Here is a 25745-nt window from a genome sequence, read left to right on the forward strand (position 1 = left end):
TAGCCTAACAAGCTTACCACAGACACACACTCACACAGATTAAAGTTACTACTCGCTGTATACTTTTGGTACTCTTGGGCACTCAGGTGTTCCCACACCTATATTTCTACCTAGACATCATTTTCCTTCTTATCTCACTTACTTTCATTGGCTTCACTTACTTGACAGGTATAATGCAAATATCACTGGCTAGTTTGGCTAATAAACAACTCTGACATCATGAAAGGAGTTAGAGATGCGTAGCATTCAGGTGAAGACAGTGGAGGAAGTGGTAAACACTCCACAAATCTTGGCAGAGCACCTTGTCCCAGGGTGGAAAATTTTTCTTTCTTCTTTTTCAAAAAGGGATCATTCCCAGGGGAAATAAGATCTGAGCATGAGTTTCCTTCCAGGAAGCCAGGAATTATGGGATCCATAATTCCTTTAGGCAGTCCCATCTATCTATAACAGAAATAAAAGCAGAAAATTGGGGACAGCAGCAGAGAATGTGGGAGGAATTTCAGCAGCTATGGATATTCTACCCAGTGCCCTAATGAAGGTCCAGAGAAGGTTACATGTAGCATGTCACGTTACAATTATCCATGATGGCTGATTATCCATGATGGCTGATAGGGCCATTTATGTTGCCTTATACAATCTCTCTGCTCTCCCACAATCTCAGGATATAATATTAGTAGCTAGGGCTAGTCCTGCCTAAGTTTCTGGAGCTCAGGACAGAAGAAATATGATCTGCTGGCAACTCACAGCACTGCAGTAAGTATCACTTGCCTATCCTATCCTGCTTGAAATGTACTTTCATGCTTGCCTCCTTTTTTCTGCAAACTATCTGAGCAGCTTCCTGCCTTTGCAAGCACTCCTCCTTGACTACTCAGCACATCACTATCTGAAAATGAGAATCATTATGCAATATGGACAAAACCATATTAGCATCTTAGTGGTTGCCACATGCAGTCAGATTTAATAATGTGGGCAGATAAATATAAGAAATTGAGAGAGAACAAACCGTATCAAGGGAAAAACATGGGTATAAAACAAATGTGTTCATAATGAGGATAGAGCAATGATAAAAACAGGGTCCTCTTTTCGAAAGGAAAGAAAACTAGCATAAGCTCTGATAAAGCGTTCTCTGATGTTATATTTTGCAAAGTGCTATAGATTTAGTAGTTAGAGCAACTACTTCAACTTGTGCTGGGGACTACAGTGTCTGGGAATTCTGTGAATGCTGGAGGGTGCCTTGTTGAGAAAATTAAACTAGAGTTTAGGATGTAGAGTAAGCATGCAAGGGGTGTCCCATAAGCAACTAAGAGAAACTTAAGGTACCCATTTTATCCTTTAAAAACCTCCTTCTCCAAAATTGCTCCAACTTGGGTCCTGGCCCTGCCCACATTTAACAAGTTACACATACTTCAGTGTCAGACAGCCATCGTTTGTGCGTGTGCCTTCCAGTCAGTCTTGACTCCTGGTGGCTGCCTGGACAAGCCCCTGCAGTTTTCTTGCCAAGATTTTTCAGAAGTGGTTTGCCATTGCTTCCTTCCTAGGGCTGAGAGGGAGTGACTGGCCCAAGGTCACCCAGCTGGTTTGTGCCCAAGGCAGGATTAGAACTCACAGTCTCCCAGTTTCTAGCCTGGTGCCTTAACCACCACACCAAACTGACTCAGCCACAATTTAGAATGTCTGAACCCCCCCCCCCAAATCTATTAATTTAACTGCTGTTGTCAATCTCAATCTCAATCTCAATCTCTCTCTCTCTCTCCTTCATAGTAAAGATACATTATACAGCAAGCTGAACTTTCTGGGAAAAAAGGTAAGACACAATTATTTGCATGCAGTGTTATAATCCACTATAAAAATATTTTCCTGAGCATTTAGAACACCTGAGCCAAAGTAGCAGTCAGAGCGGAATCAGCCACGCAGTTGAATAATGGAGAGGCACTATTAATGAAATACCCCCAAATTGTTATGAAAATCAAATAGTGTCTGGTCACCATGGTTATTTAATGTAACATTTCACTGGTTTCAGGAAAAGCAATTAAATGGGTGAAAATTGTGCTTACGTTACCCATAATTCATTACTTGACCACTACCAGCAATGCAATATGTGTTAGGACTGATAATCCATTCTGCATGCAACCATTATAAACAAAAGAAAACATAACAAACAAACAGCAACCAGAAAAGGATAGCAAAAGGGAGGAAGAAAGAAAGAAATGCCAAATGAGGCACTGTGACATCATAATTATGTTGCTCATCTCTGCAGCAATTAAATGCACACCAGAAATCATTATATTTCTTTCCACTTGTCACGTATCCCTCCTTTAATAGCAGTGTATTGTGGTATGCCATTTTACATTTTTTAAAAAGTTTTTTTTTAAAAAAAAGGTTATTTATATTTGATGTATAAGTCAAATTTATAAAGCTGCCCAACTCATAATGACTCTGGGTGCATACAAGCCATAAACAACCCAGTAAGGGCTATTCGAACCTCCAGGGAATTTTCCCCACAGGACAGATCCTGTGTCTGTGAAGGTACATCTCCTAGGCCTCCTTAAAAATTAACCAGCTTATTATTACATATATTTTTGTTGACTATAACTCATAATTTATTTTCAGGAGTAACTTGGATGCAGGATCTGTAGAATTTCTCAACTATTGGCTAAGCACTCAATTCTGAAAATATAAAACGTAGGGATTTGCTTTCCTCCAAATCAGACTTTTGTTCTGTACAGCCCAGCATTATTTCCTCCTGGATTTGTACTTCACATTCAATCACAAGCTAGCCAAGATTAATACGTCATGTAAACCCAACCTAAGAATTAGTTTAATACGTTATAGCAACAGAGAATGTTGGATTATTTCAGAAACCATGAGACAATTGACCAAAGGGTTATTGTGTAAACAAAAGCACAAACTGGCTATAGTTCTCCAGGTTTTCAGATAGAGATCTTGAACACTGAACAACTGCTAAGCTACAGAAACTAGAGTATGATATGGAAGCATTTTCCTTACAAATTTAATTTTGAGAAAACCTCTGGGGTAGGGACACATACAGTCTTTTGGTTTCAAAGTAATCCTACATTTAAACAGGCATTTTAAGTGTTCTGAGTGCAGTTTAGAATTTGCATTTTGAAGGTTTTGATACATGCTGTGTTAAACTACAGGCAAGGCTTAGCAAACTATCTTCTTTCCACCTTCCAATTTAATCTACTTTAACGTTTACTTGATGGAATAGACATACATACCTGGAATGTGTTGCCTACAGCTTTATGAACTTTGGCTGTTTTTATAAATATAATCAAGTTATTTATATAGGTGACATTATATAAGTTCAGGAGTCTGATAGTACCTTTTCTGATGGACAAATTTTATTAAAAAGCATAAGCTTGCATGAGCTGTAGCTCACTTCATCAGATGCCATATAAGTTGGATAATAAGTTGCACTTTATGTAAGTTGGATGCAAAATGGAAAAGCTGGTCAAGATAAGATTCTGCAGCAGCATCACATTTTGAAAATCATGGTATCCTTGGGAAATGGAGGGTAGTTGGTAGGTATGCACCTCTGTATATAGAAACTATGCATCTTAAATAAATGCATTTTAAAAAAAGTGGAATTAAACTATCTGGCCCTTCTGCCCTGTCCATGTGTAAATATGGAGGGAAAAGGTATAGATGTATTTCTCTCTTCCCCAAATATTGGTTTTAATCTGGTATCAACAACTACACATTTGGTATGCAACTAACACTAACTTAACATTTGGTATGCAATTATCTACTTGGGGTGACTTTGAATTGCAAATCTCATGGCTTAAACTTTGTTAAAAAATTCTCCTCATCTGTTTTTAACTGTTCATTTCTAAGTAACTTCATAAACAGAAATGGAGAACTCAAAAACTTTTACAGATTTTTATATCTTTTTCATTTGCTTAAGAAGGTTGTCACCCACATATAGATTTTGGGGTTTTTTTTTTTCTTCTCCAAGAATCAACATGGCCAGGATAGTGTTTTATACAATCACAGAAATTCTGTTTAGCCTTCCAGATGAAATCGTGGAGGATGGGGTCTTACCTGCAAATATGAAAAAACTTGCCTCTTTTATTTTATCTCACATATTTTTATTATATGAGAGCTAGAAGATCTTTTGAATTAGGATTCGGGTGTATCTTTCTCGTTTTGGAAATTAAGTATTCCTCAGGCCATTTACTGGGAGGGGAAGGAATTCATTTGCTTCAGATTTTAATTCAAACTATTCAATCTGCTCTTCCCTTTATGTACATAATTAAATGCTGATATCCACAGTTTTGGAAATTTTGTGAAGTAATTAAAAAAGATGCACACAATATATATTACACTACATATTAGAGGAACAAACACATAAATGTGTTTATAATGTTTTGTGCAGATTGCTTTAAAATAATGGTGTGATTTTTTTTATTTATTTATTTTTTGGTACTAACTAATGAGGAAATTGGATGAAATCAACTTAGGATAAGAAATTTAGAAACTAAGGAAAATTTGTCTTGACAGTTTTATCCACCTCTAGCCATATTTCTTTGCCAGGCCAGTCCTGTTCGAAGTGTTTTTATCTGGCCACTTACACAAATACACAAACACAAACACACACACACACACACATTCTGCTTGGTAGGAAGAATACCTGAAAGGGACTACAGTGCATAATAATGTGGGATTTTATTTTTAAAATGAAAAATCCTTTATAAACATATAAAGACATCCTGTGTATTACATCTTGTGCCTTTAAAAAAACCATTCTTAATCTAACCTAAGCCTTATTTGAAGACTTTACATTAATTGTTCCTTTCCTGCTTTGTTCATAAATAAGTTAACAGAAATCCTTATGTATACACATTCTGTGTTATGTTTGTCTAGGAGTGAAATACACATTTCAAACAAACAGCTTCACTGCATTACTTCGTTTTGAAAATCTATGACCTGTTTGGAAACTAAAGTTTTAAGAAAAACAGACTTACTTATTCTGCCGTTTTTCATGTTCTTCTCTTTCTTAGATCATACTTATAAAATAATTGTACTTCTATAGAACTATGTCAATTTCAAAACTGTGGGCCACAATTTATCAATGTAAATTAGAATTGCTACTCTTTAAAAATGCAAAAAAGCAAATACAAAATTTGTGGTGATAATTCCTCAGTTCAATAATGCCTAGGCTTTATGGTTTTTCACTCAAATTGGGCAAATATTTTTTAAAAAATCATATGTTACCATTTTTAACCATTTTAGCATTCTGGCTCTACAGGGAATAACATTTGATTGAAAACATTCAAAGCATAACAAGAAATATTTGGCTATACTAATAAAAAATTAATAATAATATATTTTAGATCACTTTACAATAAATTAACATTTCATTGGCATGGAATAGTCACTACAACATAAACAACAGTCTTAATAAGATCTGTACAATAATGGATCCAAGGATATTTTATTTGCACTCTGTCTCATAGTTCCCTGTAGGAAAGGGATTATGAATCAGAACCAACGCTATCAAAGCACTGGACTCACGCTGCTGCACCCTGGAGAATCTTTTCTATGTCTGATTAAAAGCATTCAGAAGCTCTGGAGAATCTCTGTCCATGTTGGAAAAGTTCATTTTTTGAAATTAAGGAAAGGGTAGATGACAGGGCGAGCTGCTCTGATTGAGAAGGTTTGTTAATTTGGTCAGAAGGTTGGGGGCTTTAATCTGTTTGCCACATGGAAGAGTCACATAAACTGTGAGAAGGTTCTCAGACAAATGTGGACATCTGTGAACAGGTACTTAAGCCTTCTGCTAAAGATTCATAAGGAGCAGATTTGCTAAGCAGATGGTGGGTTTGTGCTTTGTGGGTTTGAGGTGCTGTATGTGAATCAAGAAGCAAGGACTGCAGCCATTAAGCAAAGTAGCCAAGAAAGTTGGTGCGAGGATCCCTGGAAGAAACAGAATCAGAAAGGGAGATCTGGGGTGGTAGGGATGAAGTTTTATTGCAAAGGACAGACCAGGAGTAAAAGCATGGAGGTGCATGAATGAGGTGTTGGCTCTACAAAAAGCTCAAGAACTAGTTATTTTTCCCTCTTCCCCTCCTCCTGTCTAGGCTAAGGGTGAGCAGAAAATAGAATTACAGCAAAACTGCCTAATGGAGTTAACATAAGAAAGCAGTGAGAAGATTAGCACTAATGTGAAGAAGGGACAGAGGGAGTTAAACAGCTGAAGAACTGTAAGAAGATCTCTATATAAATATCTAGTAGTTTGTTGAGCTACAGCTACTAATTATTTACTTTAATAGCACAGTAACAATAAGCAACATTTTAATTTGGAGGTAACCACTCTGTATATGTATGTAAGTTCCTGAACCTTTCCTACACTCTGACACTTATTCATAATCTTCAGTAGGCTTAACTATCCACTTGAACCATTGAATATGTGAATTAATAATACACATATACATCTATAAATGATTGCTCCTGGGACCTGCATGGCTGTACAGTTCTACAAATTATATAATGTCAGAAATGCTCAGAAGAGTATCAGCCTCTGCACTCCCGCATATACATAACTGCAAATACCAAGATTAGATAACTTGGACATTATTGTCCACAGTCCCTTGCCATGGCCAAAGGCAGTAAGAGATGAAAATGTAGTCTAAAACATTTGGAGGACACCAGGTTGTCTATATCTGCTATAGGCAAACAACGTCTTAATCACAAGTTTTTAATATATTTTAATTATTTCTTGTAGAAGTTGTTAGTTTATTCCATGAAGTGTGAGCTATTTCTTTATTATTTTGCCACAGCACATCTTTCCTTATGACATTTTGTAACAGCCAAATTAAAAAAAATATGTAAATTTATTGCAGGTAAATTTACTGCAAGTGGCAGCACCTAACTAACCATGGCTGATCTTGATAAAGCTAAGCAGGATCAGATCTGGTTAGTAGTTGGATGGGAGACTAGTAGGGAATGCGAGAGTCATAGACTAGATGGGGAAGTAAAAAAAAACTGCCTGGAGGAAGTTGATGAAAAACTAATTCTATGTTAGGCCAAGAGAACCACAAGAACATGTCCAGATAGTCACCAATAGATGAGGGAATCTCTACAGTATCTTTTATCCATATGCACAAAATTCAGTTTCACCACCAGTTTTCCCTTATTGTTTTATGTTGATGAAGATTCTTAGTCATCAAACCAAAAGAAAAGAAGTCCAGTTGCCATGACTCAACCTCCTTATTGTTTTAGTTTTCCATTTTTATTCCAAAAGTGGACATTTTGCTCTCCTTCTGAAGTAGTCTGAATACTGAAGTCATCCAAATTAGGCTTTTAACACAATATGGCTATGAGAGTTATGTCTTCCCCGATTTTTAATAATTTCACTATGTTAAATTAATTAACAAAATGAAAAAAATAAAACAATATTATCAAATGGATATAATTTTAAAATCAATAATCATAATAAAGAGAAGAAAAATGGGCCTGGGAAAATACTAGTAGTCTTTGTTTAGCAACTGCCTTGGACAGTGTTAGCCCTGCAAAGTAGTTCAGACATGATGCACAACCAGGAGTACTAGCTCTATCTTTGTTGTAAGGTTACATTAACAGAATCTTGCAAGACTGGAAGTATTTCTCCCCTCCTTTCCTTTTACTCTCCAGAAAATTATGGAAGGTCCCTTCTGAAATGTTTCCCATGCCATCAGCTTTGAGCTGAGACATCTTTTACATGCCAGTTGTCCCATCTGTGGCCCTCCCTCCTGTCTCACAAGGTCATTCCCACATAACATTATAGATAGCAACTATTCATAAATATGACAGTTATAAATAGTGGTAAAAAATTATTTTCCAACCAATGCACACACTTACAATCAAATTTCTGCACCTGACAATGCATGCTGGAGAACTTTATATAAATGAGATGGCAATAACCAGCAATCTTTGCAGATCTCTCTCTCAATCATGTGGTTCTCTTAGAAACCATGTCACTTAGCAGCCATTTCACCAGAACCAATTACAGTTGCTAAATAAGGACTACCTGTATAGTAAGTTAGAAACAGAACAACTCCAAAAATTTTGACCGTATTATTTGAAATTTCTCAAACCTTTGTCAAAAAAATCCAAATTCAAATATTGACAAAAAACACTTACCAACAATTCCAAGCTCATTATTCTAGTAGTCATGTAAATAACTAATATCAATTTCCTCAACATCCTATAAAAATGATTATTGGTTTAGGAGCCAGAGTTAATTCCTCCAGAACTAACCACTGTGGAACTTCAGAAGCAATGATAGCAACTGGACCAAATAAATCAAACACCAAATGTTTATATCAAGTAGATGTCAAGAAAATAATCTTAGGTAAATGAAACTCTTTTTGTTTTGTTTAATTCTGCAAAACATCTTCTCTGATATCAGAATTTCTAGAAAGGCATCCCAGGGGACCAAGAATGCTATTTAAGTCATTCAGTTTGACTTGAAGAATGTCTACAAACCTGTTCCAGCAGCCATAATTTTCAGTTGGAAAATCTGAAACTTTTATCCTCTCTGACCATTTAAACATTACTGGTGAGACAAAACACAACTGTAGATCAAAACAGCTGTGAAACTGCATCAAAATATCCTCTTTCTCTCCCCCCCCCCCCCCCCCCCACCTATTGTTGGCATGGCTATATTTACTTACTTACTTACTTACTTACTTACTTACTTACTTACTTATTTATTTATTTTCAGGAATATACCATATACATGATTAATCAGCTTACAAGGGGACAACAGTAGAGGTTGGAAATGAAAATTGAAAATGATGGCAAATGAGGGGTGGCATCCATAAAACCAGGAAATAACTGCTGCATTCATGACAATCATGAACATGATCATAATGCAATTTACTTGGCAGTCCAAATCCAAGAAAAAACTTGGATGAGAAAAGTTTACACTTTTGATTCAAACTTAATCATGCTCAGTATTGACCAACTGAAATCAATGGAACAAATTAATATCAAATGGATAGATCCAGTAGAAGAGAATATATTTAGCTCAGGGGTAGATCTAGTCCCTTAATTGGTTTGAGGGAACATCAGATTTTTCAAAATTAGTTCCTTAACATTGATGTGCCTATGTCTCATTCTGCTTTCTCTGAAAAGCAATGGTATGGAGTCAACAAGTCAAATTACAGCATCTACTAAAGAACCCTCAACTCTAGATCAGGCACAGAGTTAAAATTGTTTGCTATATATTTTAATGTACATTTCTTCAAAGGCATGTGCAGGAGAATGTTTACAACTGATCTGAACCTTGCCTTCAGATAATTCCTATTAACATATTTTAGTATAAGCAGGCAGATTTATGGATCAAATGTCAGTGTGGAAAATAAAGTCCATATTTCCAACAATATCACTTCCAGGATCCAATAACAGAAGCAAAGTAAAGACCAACAACCTGGTGACTTCAAGCTATTTTGGACTGATTCCCATCAGCCCCAGCCAGCATGGGCAAAAGCAAAGAATTGTTGGAGATGAGCCCAAAGCAATGAGCACCAGGTTGCTTCTCATTACCCAAGGCAAAAGCTGGGTACATTCTTTATTTTCTCCCAGCATGTCAATGGAGACACTACCCTCTATATTAACTTATGGAGCAGAAAGACTGCTGTTCCCTATAATCTTAGGAAGGAAAGCTTACACTTACCAGCAGCCCCATTATTCCAAAACTCTGTGGCATACTAAGGACTCCCTACCTTACCTCATTAGCAATTTTCATAGGACTTGCAGGGCTTTGCCCTTTTACCTTTTCTGAAGACTCTTTCATAATTGAATTAGAAAATTCATTTGTGGCATGATTCAGCTGAACTTGAAAGAATCATGATGTGTGTTTGTCAGTAAAAGCCCCCAACTTTTCCACCATAATATTCGCTATGATTCCCATATAATATAGGATACAGTGCAGGACTAGCACCAGGGAAATGCAAATCTTGACTGAGTCTTGGTATTCCATCAGGTGAGATGCTGTGTCTCAGATGGCCCTGACAAGAAAGTTCTGAAGATTTCTCCCCAAAGGTAAAAGAGGGAAAAGAACCATGTAAACCATTCTTAACTCCACAGAAAAAGAGAAAATTAGCTACATAATTTATAAAAGGGATTCCCTGAAAGTGTTCTTTCAGAAAAATTACTCTTGAGTGGTAAAGAGTGGAGACTCTGATGGCTTCAGAGGCACTGCCCCACATGTAATTATATACTTATTATATATTTTTAATCCAAAGTGCTTTGGATTAAAAAAGCAGCCATGTCCAGGGAGTTTCTGTTTTTAATTCTCAGTGAGGTTGTACCTCCCAGATGGAACTAGTGTGCAGTTTGGGGATTCTCCTAGACTCACTGCTTTTGCTGGAAGAGCAAATGGCAGCCATCACTAGGAATGCTTTTGCACAGATCTTGTGTGCCAGCTGCATCCTTTCTTAAATCAACAGACCATTCTCATTGTCTTAGTCATCTCCTGTTTGAACTACTGCAATGTACTCTACATGGGGCTGCCCTTGAAAATCACTTGGAAAATACAGCTGATCCAGAATCCAGCTGTGTGAGTAATTATGACCACATCTTGGTATGCCCATGTGACAACTTTTCTTTATGAGTTGCAGAGTTACCATCTGGCTTCTGGGTACAATTCAAAATGTTAGTTGTCTACTACATGACTTTCAAAACCCTTCATGACTCAGGAACTGGACATTTATGGGACTGCCTTTCTGACCATCCAATAAGATCTGCCAGGGAGACATGCTCTATATCTCAACTACAAAACAGAGGTGTGTCTTCTCTTTTGCCATTCCTACATTCTGAAAGATCATTCTTCCTGCTTGGCCACAATCCTGCTGACTTTCAAGGAAAGTTTTTAAAAACTTGGGCTTTTCCAGCAGACTCTAGATCAGGGTGATTTCTGAGCTACTTGAATGGTTAGGGTTTTGATTTTTGTGCATTCCTCAATGTTCTATTATCACTGTGTATGGTTCTGTATTTTTGTTTTCTTTGTTTTTATGATGTGTTGAACCTACTGTACTCTGCTCTAAATTTTTTCAATTAGGTGGCACTATAAATTTAATAGCAGCAAAAACAACAATAATAAATCACTGTATTTCCACAAAAGTCTGGGAAGTAAATCTCATGTAACATGTAGAATTTTTGGAATGGGGTGGGTGGGTTAGAGACTCATATAAATCTTCACTGGTACTCATGTGTTCATTCAGAAAAGGAAATTTGGTCTAATACTATTGAACACCCACTGGCTAAAACATACATAGGAAATATAAAGGTGAGGAGGGGACATTCAGGGTAGGAATGGTGAACTAGCACGTCTCTGAATGAGTGGAGACAAAGACCAAAGAATTGGTGAGTAAACCAATCCTACAGAACCTCTCCAGATAAGGAGAGGACAGGAGACTACCCACATGTGCTCTGGATGGCTGCTCCTCACAAGGAGATTACAGGACAGCAGTTTTTGGCAGTTTGAGCTCTGGGAGATAAAAGGAAGCCATCAAGTTCTTAACCATGGCAGAGCCTTTTAAAGGACATGGGGTTCGCTAACCTCTCTTTCTAAACACTTTCAGAAATTACCTATTTAACTATCTTAAGGCTAACAGAGATCTTCAAAACAACAAGTCTGAAAAGCTGCCTAGTGAGTTTACCTTCATTCTTAAATAAAAGAAAATTTAACTATAAGTTTAAGAATTTAAAGAAGTGGAAATAAAAGGCAAAAAGCTAAATAAGACTCTGATCCAAGAAAGTTATAAATGAATTAAGGGGCCAGACATATTTGGAATATTAGGACTTTTACTATAATAATAATTATATAAATAAACAGCCTTTTGTGGGAACTAAATTTTTTGTCTATCCTAAGTCAGAACAGAAATGCAAGACTTTATGATTTCAGAAATTGGACACTAGAGGGGACTAAAGATTCCAGGCAGAAAATGAAAAAAAGTGAAAGCTTGCCCTTTGTTTTTGGTTAGTACTGGGACTTACAAAATGGCACAAAACGTTACAACATTTGAAATACTCCAGGAGATTTTTGAAGAAAGGGGTCAGAAACTAGCAGCTACAGTGTCAGCAACGATCTCTGCTTCTATGAATAGACTATGTCCAAAAGATGTTAATAAAAGAATGACAGATGTGAGAGAGAATATTTTGAGAGATTTTCAAGATAAAGTGGTGAAACAAATTTTGTCTGATATAGAAATATTAGAACCAGAAATACTGGAAAATAAAAAAGTGTGGATTATAAGACAGAGAAGGCAAGTAAAGTGGAAATACAAATGACAAGCCAAGTGAATGACCTGGATAAGGACTTTCTACTGGATATACAAAAGAAGTTGGTTATTGACTTGAAAATTAAAGTGGAAATACAAATGATAAACCAAGAAAATGACGTGGATAATGACTTTTTATAGGAATTACAAAAGAGGTTTGCTAAGGCCTCAAAGAAGACTGGGATGGGAAAAAGAAAATTGAAGAGAGATCAAATCCTATGACAACATCTGAATGAAAGATCAAGATTGTTAGAAGTAAGAGGAAGAAATATAAAGTTGGTTTGTTTGACCAAGGTTAAAATAAGTCACGTTTCAATAAAGCTCGGGTAACCCTTTACAGAATTTTTGCTGACACCAGGACTGAAAAGTTGATGATTTATTGATTTGCATATGGATAAGGGATGGGTTATGGGAAGAAGAGACATTTGTTTGTAACCTTATAGGAGATGAAGAGTTATTAAGATTGTTTATACTTGTTGTAATAAAGATTGGAAATCACTTCTTTAAATATTTCTCTTTTTTTCTTACTTTCTCCTTTTTCTTTTTTTCTTCTTCTTTCCTTGCACCTTTTATTCTTTCTTTCTACCTCTCTTTTTCTCTCTGAGTTTAGTTTGTATTTGCTTTTACTATTATAATCAAAATTTTCAATAAAAATTATTGAAAAAAAAGGAAATGTGAAGGTGGGGAAAACATATTTTTACAAGGCAACAAAAATTAGACTTCATTTCCTTCTGTTCTCTGCACTGTCTTGCCTTTGTATCACTTTACTCCACATCTCCTGCTGAGGCCACCAGAGAGCTGATTAGGAAAAGGATGATGAAAGAACTCTCACTCAGAATGTTCCTCATGACTCTTTCTCCAGAGGTAACCTAAAGACATTTGCTAATTTCTCTCCTGAGTGGATTTGGGAGGCCTTCCAAGGTTTAAACAAAGAAAAGCTCATTAACCAATTCCACAGCATGTGATTGTTTCAAAGTTCCAACTTATAGATGAGGACTTTACTATTATCCAAATGATTTTTTTTCCCCATCAGGCTATTGAACAAGGGAACAGAAGCAACAAACAAATTCAACCTATAGTCCTTGTATAAATAGATGTAACAAAATTATCTATTGTTACCTCTAACCACTGCTGATATGAAGCAACAATGATAACATAAATACATGAGACTTTTTTTATTTGACATTTTTCACCTCTTTGAGAACAGTCTTTTATTTTTTTTTAAATTGCATGGTTTATTTGAGAAACCAAACATTTGAACACAAATTAAAAACAAGGATATAAAAAATAAACCAACATAAAACACAGTCAAATGCTAATAAGTATAACTATGTGAAAATTACTACAAGTTAATTTAACCTTGACCACATAGAATCATAAGACCCAGTCTTTCATTTATGCCAATAAAAAGCCAATTCAGTCTCTGAGAGTTGATAGCTTTCATCAAAGTGTCTCATAATTAGAAATGTTAATACATGGAAATTTAACGTTAACTATTTAATTAACAGTAATGCAATCCCTGGCTTCTACTTCATATCAGCTCCTCGAAAATGGGTTGAGAACCTCTGGCCCTCCTGATGCTGCTGAAACACAAGTCCTACCAATTCCATACAACATGGCCAGTGGTGAAGGATGTAATGACATGTCCTTGCATTTTAACAACATCTGGACAGCCATGGATTCTCCACTGCTGGTATAATTTTCCCAGTGAAGCAACTTTATACCATTCTACATTTACCATGGTTTGTGGGGCCAATCAGCTCTGCTGCTAATGGTTTCCCAGATAGTCTTTGGGGAAGAGCTTAAGGTAACCACTTCTTCTAAAGAAGCTACAGATGGAGATGGTGATTTACTGCATCCTGTTCTTTTTCTGGGTTCTGAAGAGTAGAGGCAGCTGAGGATTCTAGAGTGAAGATGAAGAGCTGCTATGATCAGAACTTTGCTGACAGAATAATTAGGCAATACTAGAGGAGGGAAGAAAGATCCTGTTGTGCAGATTCATGCTTGTCTTCTGATTTCCCTCACTGATTTTTTCCTGAGCTTCTCTTGAATCCAAATTGAAGTATTATGAGTTATAAACTCATGACGTCTTCTTCTTATTTTCTTCTTTGAACACTGAAAAAATGACTAGATACAGACGTTGGATTATGCTATTTGTAAGAAGCTATTGCTCATTGTCTTATTATGTCTTTTTCTCTGCATTAGATCTGCTACACCAATTACTTAAGACTGATTGATAGCAATTATGACTGTAAAACAGAATAGGGGGAAACACTCATAGGGCCTCCTCAGTTCACTATAGTATTTGACTATTTCTTTTCCACTGTCTGGGATATTGTCTAAACAAAATGAATGATTGTACAGAAAATTTGATATTTTAATTTAAATCAGATTTTTAATAATCTAAATCCATTTTTAGTGATAAAATACTTTATTTTTAATCATTATAATTAAATAACAAACTTATTAATTCTATTCTATATTAAGTATAATTCTATACTAAGATTGTTGCATCACTTGCCTACAGATCAAACATGAACATTCATTTCATTTTTTAATCATAAAACCTGAAAGGGGAAGAAGAAACATATTTCCTGAAAATAGATTATTAGTGGAAGACATTACACAAATACATTGAACTATAGTTCATTCACTTGCCAAGCTAAATTTCCACAACAAAGACAGAAAGATATTCACAGTGTGGTATTATTCATTCAAAGCTAAGAAATTAACCAGTAGTTGAAATACTAAACAAAACTTAAATGTTGATCTATGAATACAAATTTCTGAGGGAATGGGGAAAAAAATCCAGTTGTAAGAGACCTCAAGGAAAACATATGTGTGATTTTGTCTGTATAGAGACAATGAAATCTTATTTTGTGCTATTTGAAAAGAGGATCTTGTCATTCTTGAATTCAGAAGATTGTTGCAAGTTACATTCATGTAATATTTGTGTCATTTAGTTCATATCATTCCCAACCATGGGAATTTGACACTTATATCAGTATTATTATGTATCATTTCAAAAGTTATTAAAGATCCATATATTTTCAATTTTACAGAAAGAATATCCTTCCTGATGTTGTAAAGTATAATGCTGAACTGTAAACTTTTTCACTGTTTTTTTTAAGGACTATCAGTGGCAAATTTGATTTAATTCATGCTTTTCCTTTGGAGAATTAAATGATCATTTAAATCATATGGATGATCACTGCTTTAGGTATTTGGAAGACAATTCATCAAATAACTAGAGAGAGAATAGTGTGGAAATTAATATTTCTTTTCCTGCACCTAAGAAATATGTAATGCTGTAATGTTTGAAAATAATGTTAATCATATTTATTAATATCCCATCTTTGTTCTGTGGTATACAAGGCAATGTATACGGAATTTGCAAGTGACCTGCCATTTATGGAATGACCATTATCTGCTTAGTTTCAGCAAAAACTGTTGCATCATTTGTCTTCACGAGACAATGCTTTATGATATGCATTTCCAATTTTTTATCTGATCTGGAAGTATAGAAAGAAGATGTGAAAGTTACTGAGATCTTCTGATTGTTTATCATGAAACTGAGAAAAAGAAAATAGCAGTGTGCAGGTTCCTATAGAATATCCAAACTGTAAAGTAGCTTAAGAATAGCCCTCCCTGTTTGCACAAGTAAACTCACCAATAACGTTTAGGGAAATGTATGCATTTTCTACATAAAAAAAAATCCAATTTTGTCTTCCTACCACGCATATATTTAAGAAGAAAACTGCATATTTTTGTAATGGGAGAGAGAGGGAGAATCTGTGTGCTTTTAAATAAATAGAAAATAATGTACATTAATGCTAATATTGAAACAAACATATAATCAAATATATACAATAACATCTATCTTTATAAAATTTGCAAATATGAATAGTATTTAATAAAACATAATAAGATCTGAAAATATGAAGTAATTTGCCAAAGTCATGGAAATATCTGCAAAATTAATAAGGGAATAATAGACACCTGTCTAATATAGATAATGTTTGCTAAACAGTTTCCTGTAAGTTAAACAGAATTCAACTTTGTTACAAGTAAATTACAACAGAGGCAAGAACACATTTTTCTTGCAAGTTTATCTATTTGTAGAGAAACTTGTACAGATTATGGAGAAAAATAGCACATGTGGCTTAAGGAATTAGCTATAATTCCTGTCTCTAATTGTATATTAACTGCAAGTTAGCATTTTCTTTAGGAATATTAAAACAATGGCAATGTTTAAAGAAATGTTTCAGGTGGGAATATATTTCACACAACAACATACAAGAGAAATGTTAAACATAATCAAATAAACTGAGCTTTTTAAAATCATTTGCTTTATAAAAGAGGAAACAAAGCATTTTTTCCTCCTTGAGGAAATATATTCATCACCTTTCTTGATGAGTGTGCTATGGGTCCCACAACATATCCTATATTGTCTCCATTAATTCATCTGGTAAACTTTCAAAGAAAATCCTTCTCACTTGCAACCTATAAATATAGTATCCAGAGTCCACTGCAAAACTGTGAATGAATGAACTATCACAATGAGCATCTACAAGTATTTAAGTGAAGAAGACGACAACTGGCAGAAGGTGATATTTGCAATAGGAACTGATGATTGACAGCTCACAGAATAATTCTATAAATGAAGAGTTAGTAATCCTAACAGTTAATCTCAAGTAATTATTTTATCTTAAATAATTTCAAATGAGTCTGGTTAAATTCAGTGGGTTTTCCTATCAAGGGAGACTTCAGTTATCTTGCAAAATATCTCTGAATTTTATAATGCACTTCTGTAATCAAAATCCTCATAAAAAATAAGAAGTAAAAATAATTAAGCTTCTCATACTTTTTTCCTCCATAAGACAATTTTTCTACTCAATTTCAGGGTCATTTTTAAAGCAAATTCTTTTAAACGTTTTAAAAAAGGGAAACTGGTTAGTTGTAAACAAAAACAACCATCCCTGGGATCACCATCATCTTCCCCTGCCACTAACTCCATCTAGGCTTCACATGGACTTTTTTAAAAAAAATTGTTGGCTACAGCCAAGTGCTTTACTTTAAAATGTACCACCTGTCCAGGGCAAATGAAAGAAAACAGCAGAAGCTGGGAAGTGCTGGGGAATGCCTTCTGCGGCTAGATTCTATGGAGCAGATCTATCTTCTGGTTGATGTTTTATGCCTATTCCTAGGGCCAGCCAACCTACTGGATCCTATCCCCACCCCACCCTGGGTGATATCTGGCACGTTACCAACAGAATGTTGCAATTATTCAGGCCAGTAATGACCAGTGATAGTAACTTCTGCATTTGCAAAAAGATACAGCATAATTCTATGTAGTGCCTTTTCTTCATGTTGCTTGATAGATACAACAATTCTATCAATACCGATATTCAATGGTATTGAAATTATTACAGAGTTAGGTTTGATTGGCTAGTCTAATTCCACCTGATTACACAATGACCCAAATGTAAATGATTAACTTACATTTATATACGTACTATCATTCCCTTCTCCATCTATAGCCAGGCAGCATGATTCACTATCTTTCAAATTACTGCATGTATAAGCATACATATAGCACATTATGAGATATTAGAATGCAGATTCTAATAAGGAGGTTAATACAAAATGTTCAGTATTCTGGAAACCAGTTACAAAAAGAAAGTAAGAATTCACTCCACCCACTTTATTTCTGTGATTTTTTTTTACTGATGCATGTCAAGAAATTCATTTTATAACAGACCAGTTACTGTTCCATACAATTAGAATACATGGTCAGATCTGTAGGGCTTCAAGGACTATTGGGGAACAGAAAAAAAGAAACAAAAAGATAATGCAAGCCCTGAAAAAAGGTACCTAACCTATATATAGAGATAGAAATATCTAGTGTTCTAAACTAGCAGTTACATTTCTAGCAAATGTCTACATCCTGCTGGATATCTCTCTGTCTTCCATCAGAACCTCAGCAGGAAATCTCTAGGATGCTTCTAAGGGGTGGAGCAAGGTGGAGGGGGAAGAGAGGAAGATACCTGCTAATCATCAGAAAATACTTTTCTATGCTGATGATAAAGTTTTTATATTTGTTTCTCAGAGGGAAAATTTTCACTTGAGATACTTAAGCTTGCAATTCTGTGGTTCCTATGCAACCTCCCAGGGGATATTACACTTAACACAATTCCATCTCTGCCCAGATAAAGGCAGGCCCACAGGTAGAGAAGGAGAGTTGTTCCGAGAAATGGGGAAGTGCGATGATCTTCTACCATGGCTCTTTTTATCTTCAAGACTCTGAGGCCTGATAAGGAAAAAATGCTTCTAGGAGTGATTGATGATAGATTCATATGCCAAACCCTTCTGTTCTTCTGACATGTATCTGGATTGTGGAAGAGGGGGGAGGAGGAGGAGGAGGAGGGAGTAAATACACCAGGCCTGATGCTAGAGAAGCTTATTTCCATTCCAGTGTGGTATCAGCTGTGCTTTCAAAAATCTGCAACTGGAGAATGCCAAGTTAAAGAAGCCTGCTCTAAATGATTAAGTAAGTATTAACCTTTCCCTCTCTTTCATTTATTACCTCTAATTCCAATTATTTACATCTTGGCCTCATTATCTATTACTAGCAAAACCAAAACAAGGTCCTAAGGTTTCACTATAATGAAAATAACAAGAATCATAACTTGATTTTTTTTGCTATGTGTAAATAAAAAGATTTCCTACCTTGCACGCATGTCCCACCTGCTGAGAATGCAAATACTTTATAGAAAACAGCAGGTTGCTTGTCTGTAACTTTGGTTCATCTGTATATTTACGTATGGAAGATTAGCAGGCTTACTGTTAGGAACTGTTAGGTATTGCTAATTGAGTATTGAGGACAACACAGATTTTTTTCTTTTTGCTATTTTTCAAAGTATTAACAAAATACCAAAATACACTAAATAAAAACACAATTCAATGAAACAATCCTTAAACTTAAAGAAAAATTATTGGAAAACAAAAAAAAATGAAGAAAGATAAAACCCCTTATATATATTCAAGGTCAGATCTCGCATTCACTCATGTTCTGATGTCACGCTGATAGTGCAGCGCTAACACGTACTGGCAGATGTTGCAGAGGTCAGGAAATGTAGCCCTTGGAGCAACACTGCCAATACAGAATGTTCCCTTGGTGGAAAAAGCTTGGCTAGTTGGTATCCAATATGATGGTTTCCTTACCCCAATTAGCAAACATGCATGCCTTTTCTTAATCTCACATAGCAAATAAACAGTTGCTGGTAATTGTGGAACTATTTAGTATAATCAGTATAAAATGCCAGGCCCTTGGCATTTATGCAGTGATAAACCCAACTATGTAGATAGTTAAGGAGACATAGTTTGGTGTAGTGGTTAAAAGCACTGGGCTGGAAACCGGGCCTGTGAGTTTTAGCTATGCTTTAGACATGAAGCCAGCTGGGTGACTTTGGCAAGTCACTTTTCCTCAGTCCTAGGAAGAAGGCAATGGCAAACTGCTTTTGAAAAGGGATGCTAAGAAAACTGCAGGGACTTGTCCATGAAGTTACCCAGAGTTAAGACTGACTGAAGGAACAATAATGAAAAAGATAGTTGGGGAAAACAAAAGTAATATGTGGGGTTGGTTTTGTGAAATTCTGATGATAAATCTGGTAAGAAAGTGAAATCTAGTCAGAGAATTAACTTGTCTATTTAAAAAGCCAAAGAAAAGGTGGTAAATCATCTGAGTACGAGTAGCTCACCAACTCTTCTGGGTGATCTTATTGCTACTCTGCTGATAGAATAGGAGTTCCACGTTGAAAGATATGAGATGTAAATCGATTGTTACTAGTGGATTGAGAGACTTTGTGAATAGGCAGGATAGGTTAACTGAAAAATTCCACTGTGAAGTTGGAGCTGTCCAACTTTTTTGGGCTTAGAAGATAAACAGAATCATGCCTGGTTAGTAGCTGAATAGATCTGGGCTGTAGACTATCCTGGGAAACTGGAAAAAAAATCTCCTTGAAAAAGGCAATATAGCAAACCACTTTCATATTACTGCCAGGAAAAATTCATGAACTTCATAAAGTGATCAAGAGTACAGCAAAACTTGTAGGAGACTACTTTTTCTGCAGGTTTATTAGATCTTTTAAGAACATTTTCATTAAGAAATAAGATCGTGTTTAATATTGCTTAAGTGTGCACATGTTATTCCGAACACTACTATATGTACCTTGATGGAAGACAGAACAAGTCCCTTTTTCTTTATTCACAGAAGTTACTGGAATATGGTGCTAATTTCACCGTAGTTGAACCATTATTTAGAGGTCAGGTGAATGCTGTAGGACAGGACCTTTTCTCCGGGTCTTCCATACCTTTAGCTATATCCTTTTGAAAGATGGGCTGTACTAGCCTTGCTATAAAGTGAAGGGAATTGAGATCTAGATGTAGGAGTTGCCCTTCCTGTGACAGGAGATTGCTTAACTGTGGAAAGTACCAATACATGGCCCTCAACACACAAAAGCCATGTTTTTTTGGAGCACTATGGCAGTGTTTGTCAACCTCGGCAACTTTAAGATATGTGGATTTCAATTCCCAGAATTCCCCAACTAGCATGCTGGCTGGGGAATACTGGGAGTTAGTCCACACACCTTAAAGCTGCTGAGGTTGACAAACACTGCAGTACGGTGTAAACATAACACTGAACAGGCCTCACTGCCAAAAGAAGGACTTCTTTTGATAAGCCTGCTAAGTACAAACCAGACGTATTAGCTCAGAGTTGTTCCCTTTAATTGAAGTTGCAGTATAGTTGGCTATGTTTTGGGCCATATTGATCTGTTATTCTGAAAAATAGATGGCTTCTGCTTGAAATGCTAAGGCCAGGTCCTTCTTATCTGACGGAAGGTGGTAGAACAGGAAATCTTCTTTTTCTGCCAGGGGTTAGTGGATGGCAATTCTGAAGAGGAAAATTGCCAAAATATAAGATCATTATGCCATGGCATTCCTTCATGTCAACTGGAACTGTATGATTTGAAGGTTGTGACTTCCCCTGAACAGCCTTCAATGCTAGTGAACTTAGTTTGGGATTTTTTAATAGGATTTTGCATTTTACTTCTTCTTATTTACATTCCATTAATGTGGTGGGTGGATGATAGAGTGTCTGGTTTTTGCTGAGCATTTATCGTTGTCTTTAGCAATGTCAGTAACAGTGTAAAATCCAGTACTTTGAAATGTATAGCCTGAAAGATAGGATACCTCTGTCTTGTTTGCTCAGTTTGTAAGCCTATGGTGCTAACTGTCAGTGATCAGCGGTTTACTGATAATACATTTGCAAAATAGGGCAATGGAGGCCATAGGCCTACTAATATTATATATGATTGCTAAAGATAAAAGCAATACTTAATAGTCCACTAAAACCAATTAAAGTAATCCCAGAAAGGATGCATATTCAACACTTGCAAATTTATCTATTGCCAAATTTAAAAATCACACACAGACACAGACACACCGATGTCATTATTTATTTCCATTACAGCAAAGCACTCTGACATTTGTACAGTTGTAGCCTGTCAACCACACTATCCCTCGCTTCTAACATTGGACTTTGCTCCCATTCTCAAGTGTGCAACGCTGCTTACTTATATTTTTATTACTTTCTTCTGCCTTTCAATTGTTATTTTACTGTAATTCTAGGCAGCTCATTTCTAACATCAGGGACTTATTAAAAGTGAGCAATTTGGTGCTCAATGAGTTGTTAACCCCAAATAAATATATTAAAATAATAGAGTGATACATTTAAATTCAACTGCACTACTTTTTTTTTTGCTTCATTAATGTTCTTTGTAGCAAGAAGAGTTGCTATTTAAAAAGCTATTTTTGATCAAATGCATTGTTGATTACTCACACTTAAGTTTTAATGTCCATTTCATTTCCCCAATCTAATCTTTAGCATTTGTCTTCCATTTGTTTTCTCCCATTCATTCCATGAGTGATTGATTTAAGAGAGAAAGAATAAGGGCTGAGTTGATACCATGTGCTACATTTGCTGAATATTATTGAGACAGAAGAAAGGAAAATATGACTGCAAAGCATCCCAGCAACAACCCATGGGAACTCATATATCAAATTTATGGAAGAGAAGAATGAGGAGAAGTAATAAGATGGACCCCAAGTGCAAAAGAAGAACGGTGACGCTATTTAGCATATAAGGTAGAAAGTAAATAAATCATAGAGTACAAAAAAGAGAAAAAAATCACAATGGTTGGATGTTTATTAGAAAAAAATTATCTGTTTTGGACAAAAGCTTATCCTTTGGGAAACAGCTTGATTATTCACAAAACCATCATGAGGAGGGCTGCCACCCACCCTACTTGGACCTCTAAGGTCTAGTCAAGGTCTGAGTAGGAGAAGTTTAGATTCCTATCTTGTCTAAACCAGATGACTAAGGTGAGCCCTGACAGCAAAATCCTCTTTTTTATTCATATTCATCACCTAAGTAAATATAAGCGATTGTTAATAATAATTAACCTTTTTGTATCTGTACAGTCAAAAGAGAAATGAATTTATAGTTGTTCATTTTGAGTGTGAAATTGAACTAATATGTACCTAATGCCTTCTAAACTATAGTCATATTTTCATAAATATGCATCTAAAGTTGAAAACACATCTTTTTAAACTTTGGCCATGATAAAGAAAAGTAAAATTCGTGCACTTCCTTTTAAACAGTTGTTTATAACAAAATTCCTTTCCTTTTTTTTTTTAATGTCTCTTTTACTCTTCTTATCTTACCCTGCTGATTTACAATGCTATTACACTGGTCACCTCACAATAACAAAGTAGCCATTTTCCAAAAGCATTTCAACTACCAATAGGCCTCATCACTGGATGGGACTCTGGATTAAAGATAAGGATAAAAAACTAGAGTTATCATCCCATACAGACTTATTGGGAAATAGGCTCCATTGATCACAGTACAGCTATCTATTGACTTCACACACATAACATTTGCACTGTAAATATTAGCAGTGCAAATATAAAGGCTGCTTGACCACAGAGTATGAAATAATAATTGCACCTGGAGTACTGTGTATGATTCTCAGCAGCATATTTCCAGAAGGTTTGACAGGTTAAAATTGGTTCAGAGGAGAGTGACAAAGGGACCTGAATGAGGCTGAAGGAATCTGAATGATACAGGGGACTGAATAAGGCTGAAGGAACTGGGGATGTTCCATTTGGAGAAAAGAAGACTGAAGGAAGACCCAATATCAGTGTCCAGTTACACAAAATGGTGCTATGGGGAAGATGATCAGGAACTATTTTCCATTGCTATAGAAACTAGGACCAGAAATAATGGGTACAAGTTGCAGCTACCTAGATTTCCTTTAAATATAAGGAAAACCTTCCTGATGGTAAGATCTGAACAACAGTGAACAGTTTACCCACAGAGGTTGTGGATTCACCATCTTTGGAGGTTTTTCTCAAGGATTGTTTAATTGGCTTTTCTGCACATTGCAGAGAGTTGAATTAAATGATCCTCATGGTCCCTTCCAACTCCACAATTCTATGATGCTGTAATGTTTTATTCTTAAAATTCAAGGCTTCAATTCATTTGATTTCAGCCATGTCTATGATGCTCATTTGGGTTTCCACTTCCCTTTCCCAACAGGCTCCTTATTTTTTAAAGCTACATGGCAGAAATGTACACCACAGCCTCTATGTTGGGAACAGCTCTTCCTAAGGTATTCAGACATTGCAGATGGGTAAGAATTTCATTTTTCCCCTTTTATTTACATAAGAGCTTACCAAAATGGACACATTTCTTCATGAGTGGAAACCTGAGATTTTTTTTTTTTAAAATGAAGGTGGGACAAATAAAAATGACAGGTTCATCCATCCCTATTTCAGCTTTTGCTGCTGAACCACCAAGGTCAGAAGCAGGGATGGGAAAAGATGCCAATATTGTGGGGAAGACATTTATAGTCAACTATAATTGTAATCTGCCTGTGGAAAGGGTTCTAGAATCTTTGTTTCTGAAGTTACTGATACAGATCTATGCATATGCATTATGTAAAAAGCTAAAGCATCTTAGGAGTTGCTTCTTTTGAAACTGGATCTTGGAAGAGAACTAGAGGAGTAACTTCATTTCAGCTGCTCTGCTTCCAAGATGTATTTATTTACCAGGCTTTGAAATTTACTCAGCTCTTCTATGGTGAGTTTTGGCATTTTAAAGTTTAATTTATGTGTTTCTTTATTTAAAAGCCCTGGCATGCAGATTTGTCAGGTTTATACATCCTAATCTTAAAGGAGTGAAAGAAGCAGAAGCTGCACAGATGCTGGCAGCCCAACGTAAGCTCTTTGGCAGATTTGCAATGGCTTTTCTCCAACCGTTTACTCAACAGATGTTGGATGTGAAGAAGACAAAGATCTTGCTCAGTCTCAACACTGAAGGAAAATGTTCCAGAAGGAAAATTCATTTAAATGACTGCTGCATCCCTCACATTAAGAATAAGCAGAGTGTGCTAAAGTAAAAATGACTTGCTACTTATCCTAGTTGTTACATTTTCCTCTTTTCACTGCAGGGATAGTTTGGAATGATAAATATAAAAATTACCTGGGGAAAATGCAAATGATTCACAGGTATACAAGATTATTTGCTCTCCAGTTCTTCAACATGTAGTATGAGGCCATGATTTTGCAAAGACCATTTCATTCATTTTTACGTAATCACTACTCAAAGCCACATACATACATATTGAAAGCCAAATGTCTTTAAAAAAATAAGGACAATTTTTAAGCAAAAGATATAAGTCCCATCATTATCACATTTTTAAAAAAACTATGCGGTGTAAATAAAGAGCGGGTTCACCTATGTATGTGTATGACTTGCCTCTTAATGTTGCTAAATCCACAATGACTCATTCACACATAAAAGGCATGTGGCGATGAGCTCATTGTCACCTTGCTTCACCGAAGAGAATTTTATGACTCCAAAGAGAATTTAAGTGGGTAATAGGGACTGGATGAGAAGATACCAGATCACTACACCTACCCAAAAGTTATGGCATAGTTGTTGAGTTAGAACTGGGCTTACGTTTGTTTGTATTTCACTTTCTTTCCATATCCTCTGTATTTGTCAGAGCACTAATGTGACTTCATACCAGCAGCATGAAGTAGTTACAACAAATAGATGGATTGCAATTAATACTGCATTTATTCCAGCATAAATATGGAATAAATTCTGTGAATGTCATAGGCATCTATTGGTGTTCCTTATGAATTAGAATAATTAGATGTGGGAGAAATACAATAGATCTCATATCACAAAGAATAAACAAAAGTAACTGGGACAACATTTCAGAAGTATAAACATTCCTAGCTTCTGATCATTCCCACAGTGTCTATCCCTATTAAATTCTATTTAAATTCACAGTTCCTATTACAAAATCAATGCTGTTGTCTCCT

General features: G+C 35.8%; 1 protein-coding gene and 1 long non-coding RNA gene across 11 annotated transcripts in view; one reads left to right on the forward strand and one right to left on the reverse strand.

The window, feature by feature from the left end:
* LOC103060191 (neurexin-3-beta) overlaps positions 1-25745 on the reverse strand; it is a 758042-nt gene that overhangs the window by 223181 nt on the left and 509116 nt on the right. The gene's annotated exons all lie outside the window — the stretch shown is intronic.
* Positions 18769-25138, forward strand: LOC112540865 (uncharacterized). Its single transcript, XR_003084915.1, has 4 exons — positions 18769-18837; positions 22274-22493; positions 23950-24043; positions 24543-25138. It is a non-coding gene; the product is annotated as an uncharacterized LOC112540865 (long non-coding RNA).

The sequence above is a fragment of the Python bivittatus genome, unplaced genomic scaffold, assembly GCF_059951505.1.
Source record: "Python bivittatus isolate LINGU-HERP-01145 unplaced genomic scaffold, Pbiv_v1 ctg000480_np1212, whole genome shotgun sequence".
Lineage (NCBI taxonomy): Eukaryota > Metazoa > Chordata > Lepidosauria > Squamata > Pythonidae > Python > Python bivittatus.